Genomic DNA, 6,004 nt, shown 5'->3' with positions numbered 1-6,004 from the left:
TTATCCCTTTTAAGGTTGGGTTTGTGTGCAAGGGCTAACAACAAGGTGAAAAGGAGTTAGAACCCTCCTGACCAAAGAAGCAAGGAAGCTAATGAAAGTTTTGCTAAGGAGCTGGGGACCACCATCAAGGTGGACTCAGTTATGTTGGGAGGAGCACCAGATCCTGGGTGGAAGCAGTGGGACTCCACCTGAAGTGGGTGAGATGCACTTTGATCCAGTCTGTGATTTATGTGTCAGACTTCAGTTCTGGCAATGGAAAGCCATTCCTCGTTTTCCTTGTACTCCAGGTCCTTGTCCAAAGTCCCTCTCCAGCTCTCTTGGAGCCCCTTTGGGCACCTGAAGGGTCTCTAAAGTCTCCCTAGAGCCTTCTTCAGATAAACAACCCCCAGCTCTTCTTGCGTGTCTCCAGAGTAGAGAAGCATCTCCGTGGCCTCCTCTGGAATCACTGCAGAAGGCTCCATTTCTTTCTTGGGGTCTCCAAAGCTGGACACAGCAGTCCCTGCATGGAAAGCACTCCCTGCATGCAAATGGGGCAGGACATTCCCCAGAGGAAAAAAAAGTCTGCTTTATGTGCTTATTTATTATAACTCAATGTGCAGCCTCTAAACACACCTTAACCACTAATGCATTAAAATATAGCTCCTTTTAGCCACCCAAATAATTTTAATCAGAAACATGAGCATTCTATTACTCTGGCTTGGGTGGATGGAGTGTCACTCAAGCTCCAATCAGGATGCAATTATTCTTGCCTATAATCCAAGGCTTTTCCTGAATATCTCATCCTATTTTCCTTTTGAACTAGCTGGCAGAGTCACACTGCTTTTTCCTGACTTCCTGATCCTGCTTCTGTGCTTGTGTGTTTCATTCTTAGGCTGCAGTTTCCCCTGTTTGTGTTTCTCCAGGTCTCTGGCTCCTGCTGTGCCAATAATTGTTCCTCTGCTATTGGGATTACTGGAAGTGCTTAACCCAGGGCTACCCTTTTTGCCCCGTATTTCACATCCCCACAGGATTCTTCAGAGCCACCAGCTCCTTGGGACTCTCCAGCTATCCCACTGCAGGAAGAGCCTCATCCACCCTCCAAGACCTCACCTGGCATGCCCAGAGCTGCAAGCACAGGTCAGGAGACCCTACTGGCTGCAGCATCACTGGATCATCTGCTCTTCCAAAGGCTGGTTTCATCCCAAACAAAGCTGACATCCTTCTGGAAGGAGAGAGATGTTAATAGTTCTTGGCAGTCAAAGAAGATCCTTTGGGATTGAGCCAGGGGCTCTGACACCTCGTGTTTGGAGGTCAGCCACACTCAACACACAAATCCCAAAGACTTTTTGTTGGCTGGGCCTTGACAGCCATGTCACCAACACCATGTGCTGAGAAGGGCAGGCAGGGACAGGTCCTTGGTGATTTGCCTCTATGAAAAATGGGGAGGCAGAAAATGAAGCAGCCAAGGACCAGGAGAGGACATGGACCTCTGGATCTCAAGCATCTGCATTGGGCCCACTGGGTACTGGGCCTGTGGGTACTGTGCTGAGTGAGGGAAGTTGTAACCCTTCTCTTGCTGCACCCAAAATTAGGGTCTGGCAGGGCACCTGGATACATCAGCCAGCTGGCTGGAAGTGGAAGCTCAGAACAGACAGCAGTCATGCTTGGTGGGGTTGGCTGCATCAGGGTGGGGTGGTGGGGACATTTCCTTGGGGCAGAAGGAGGCTCTGGGCTGCTGAGGAGGGTCCCAAGCCCACTTCACACTGATGTCTCCTGAAACAGGTCTCAGACCTGGATGGAGGATGCTCTGAGGCTAGAGGATGCTCTGCAGCAGAGGTGTCTGTCAGGATGGTGCTCAGCCAGCAGAGCTCAATATTTCCCAAAATCCATAGCAAATCTGTGCCTCAGTTTCCACACTAAGCAGGAGGATCAGAAACAGATTTCAGCAGCCTAAAGGTGACTTTCCCATGGAAAATTCTGCCTGACAGGGAGGAGGGCAGGGCCGGGGGTCTCAGCCATGGTGTTTGCAGAGGCTCTCCTGGGAGCAGGTGGTTGGGGACTGCAACTATTTCCAAGCAAACCTGGAAAACCTGGACAGTCCTTGGTCCACATGCATCTGGTGAGGGTGCCAGCTGGGAGGATGGACTCAGCTGTGGATGTGCACACGAATTCCTGGTTGTGGGATTAACCCATCCCTGCTCTGTGCAGGTGCCCATTCAGCAGGCTGTGTGTGACCACACACCTCTGCTGCCTTCAGTATGGCCCAGGGGCTCCTCAAGTATTCTCTCCGTGGCTGAATAGATGAGCTCTCCCATGGAATCACTTGTGTCTCTGATCTTTAGTTTTCCTCCAAATTGGAAAAATATGTCCCTTTGAAATTTTCATGAGGGTGGCAGAGCTGCCTGTCTCCTACCACCACCACGTGTCTGAGACCCATTTAACTGCGACTGTAGTGACAAATATCAGCGTGAGGCTCGTGCTGAGAGAGCAGTGAAGGAGGGGGCATTGGAATCAAAGGATGAAATATTTATTTGGGAGTTTAGCAGTGCTCAAAGGACACAGATGAGAGGCATCTTGGGGCAGACAGTGATGAAAGCCACAACTGAACCCACTGGGCTGTAAAACTGCCACAAGATTTCCTCTCCTTCCCAACCTCCCACCCTTTCCAGAGTCCTTACCTGCCTGGGAAGGTACAGCAGGGTTCAATATCCAGGAATGGTCCAAAGCTGTGGACCACCAGACAGATATGTGTTGTTTGAGGAAGGGGAATGACAGTCCTGCTTTGCTTTAAATACCAGCCATAAACCTGTGATTTACATGCCATGGAACTGGGAAGTCCTGGCTCTGGCAGTGGCGATATTTGCACAGGGCAGCCTAGTTGGAAGGTAGAATGAAGGCACAGATCCTCCACAGGGAATCAGGATCATGACTTCCCTCTGCCTCCATTCAGGCTCTGTAGGGCAGGTTTTCTCCATTGCTGGCCCTTGATTTGCTGGGGATATATCTCAGGGCACCCAAACTTTGGTCCCAGGTGGTGGGGCTGAGGGTGGGAAGTGACTCCAGGACTGGTGACAACCTCCATGGTGGGTTTAATGTATCAACCAAATAAACAAGCTAAATAAAAATCCATCTCACTGTGCTGGAGAAGCTCCTGTGCATCATCCCACTGGGATATCCCATAGCACCACGAGATCTCATCCTTGGAGTCCCATTTTGCTTTTCCCAGCCCTGAAAGGTACCAGGATAACATAAAGGGTTAACACAGAAAGATCCCAAGAGGCTTCAGCCTTGTCAAGAGCACTGGATTGGCAGGTCATTAATCTCAGAGTTACTTGATAAGTTTAAATACAATCATGTAATCAGCAGGAACCTGTAATTATTATTTATGTGCATGGTGCTTACTAAATTACAGTGCTCTCCAAGGCTCTGTGTGATGAACAAATTAATTCTGCAACAGAAGAGCTTGACCAGAAATCTGTTTGTGTCTGAATTTCACTTGTAAACATTGATGTATGAAATGAAAGTCAAGTTTCATTGGCCCTCCCTCCTGCTGTGAAGCACATTACATTTTTATTCTGTAAAATTAACCCTGGCAAGGGGGAAAACCTGGAGGACTTTCTCCAGACCTGATGGTACTTGTCTGGAAAACCTGTGTGGGATTCTCTTGGATGAGATGGTGTAGATACCTTTGTGGAGAGCCCCCTCCATGCTCTGGGCACATGGAGTTGGGGTAGAAAAGAGACAAAAAAGCTCTGGACCAGCTGAGCCCACTGCAGTGTGAGGATGATCCCATGGAAACTGGGGAGGGGCCATGCCAGGGTTGTCTTTTCCAAAAGATAAACATGCTCCAAAAGTCCTTGTAAGAGGAATTGAAGTATTTTTAATCAAACAAGACTGAGAATACACACTCCAGCTACGGAAAGCAAAGTCACATCAGTTGGAGCAGACCACCAAGAGGAGAAGGGAAAAACAGCGATGTGAACACAGATGCTTCTGTTTGGGTTTCTTTCTTTGGTTTTTCAATTTCCAGCTTCTTTCCACCAAAGACCCCACTTTAGAAAAATCCAAATTGAACATGTAGGACATAATTTTTTGGCAACATCACCTGCAGGGATGAGGAAAAAAGCTCCCTGGGGCATTTCCCCTTCTCCATTGCCAGCAGATCATTATTAGCTCCTGCCAAAGTACCCAACAGAGAAACCAAGACACAGAAGACACAAGTCTACTCCTTGTAGGGCACCAGTAGAAAGTGTCCATGGAGCTGGAAGCTGCCACTTTTCCCATTGCATAACTCCAGGGGTCTTTTCACACCCATATTTTGAAGAAGGGGCAGTTTTGGGGACTGTTGGCAGTGGCTGAACCTGAACAAAGACTGAAAAGTGCCCTGTGTGCAGGGTATGGTCCTTGTTGTGGTCACTGTGTCATATTGGGAACTGTTGCTGTTCCTGGCAGATTATTTGAGTCAATGGGATATTTCCAGTTTTGCTGCACTGTAGACATGAAGGTAGAAAATCAAAATGGGAGGGAGGTGGGAGGAATTTGCTCTAAACTACTGAATTTCACAAATGTTTGAAGAAAGACCCCAGAGGTTTTCCCCTATGCTTCTCTTTAAATAAAAAGATGCAAGATTTTATTCCTTTCACAAATCACAAAATACTGCAATTTCAAAGATGCTTAAATCTCCCCATGGCAGAAAACATTTATGCCTATTCTTTATAGTGGGAAAACTGAGGCACAGAAGTGTGAAGGGGCTCATACCAGACCCTGTATGGCCCCAGTAGCAAAATCCCTGGGATGCAGAGGGCAGACAGCCCATAAACCTGCTGTAATCTGTCTTCCGCCTGGGCATCCCCAGACCTTATATGGGACAAGGAAAAGGTGGCTCCAAAGAGGTCAAGGAAAATCCACTCTTCTGCTCAGCTGCTTTTGGTGACCACATGGAAGAGGGCAATGAGAGAGGGGGAACAAGGGGACAATCTGGAGTCCCCAGGTTGGGGAGGGAGATAGGGAGGAAGGGAAAGGAGGCTGCTGCTCCTCCAAGGCACTTAACCCCAACGTGGGGATGGTTTGGTCCCATCCCCTGCACAAGAGCAAGGAGCAGCTTTGGCACTGGGCCCACCTGCCCAGGTAAAAGCAGGGCAAGGAGGAGGGGGCAGAGCCAGGGCCTGTCCCTGTGGTACCTGCCTTTGGGGACCTCAGCCACCGCTCCACTGCAGGGCTGCCTCACCTTTCCACCCTCTGGGCAGGGATGGAGTCAGCCTGAGGTCCAGGGCTTTGCAGAGACCTGTGGATCCATCTGGGCTGAACCAGAGAATTTAACTAATTCCTGTGCTTCCCTCCAGATCAAGCCAACTCTGTGTGGTTGTTCAGAGCCCCTAGGACCCATCCCCATGGGAGGGGGAGTTACCTCCCCTCTCCCACCCCATTGCTTTACCCCACCTTTGGTGACAAGATGAGAAATGACCTAGTCAGACCAAGCAGCAGTTACAGGACACCAGAAGACACAGCAAGAGACAGGGGAAGGACTCAATCCTAATGCTATAAAAACACAGCCACATGAAACAACAACCACTCCAGGGCTCTCCATCCATCCCCTTCCAACACATAGGACTTTGGCTCCTCTAGAGGGTTCCCCCCACACCAGCAACGTTCTAGCATGTGCTCACTGGAAGGCTGACCCAGCTTCCCAGGGAATTAGCCCCATAAACTGTCCCAGCAATGTCCTGGTTTCCTGTCACCTCAAAGCGGACAAACCCAATAAGTCATGCCCAAACCCCGAGACATCATGCCCAGGATGGAGCTGGCAGAAAGCTGCTGCAACCTCTCCAGGTCCTTCTGGCTCTTTCTGCCATGCCAGCAGGTCACACAGCTGCCAGGGAGATGACAATGCAGCGTCTCAGCTGTCCTGTCCTCCAGGCCTGCCCAGCACATGGGGCAGGCGCTGTGCAGGTGTCCCACGACCAAGCGAGTTCATGCTCCCCTTGTGGGGCCAGGGCCACCGGCAGGAGCTGGTCTTGTGCCGTGC

This window comes from Pyrgilauda ruficollis, unplaced genomic scaffold, assembly GCF_017590135.1.
Source record: "Pyrgilauda ruficollis isolate IOZ18807 unplaced genomic scaffold, ASM1759013v1 scaffold157, whole genome shotgun sequence".
Taxonomy (NCBI): Eukaryota; Metazoa; Chordata; class Aves; order Passeriformes; family Passeridae; genus Pyrgilauda; species Pyrgilauda ruficollis.
This window is presented reverse-complemented; position numbering follows the sequence as displayed.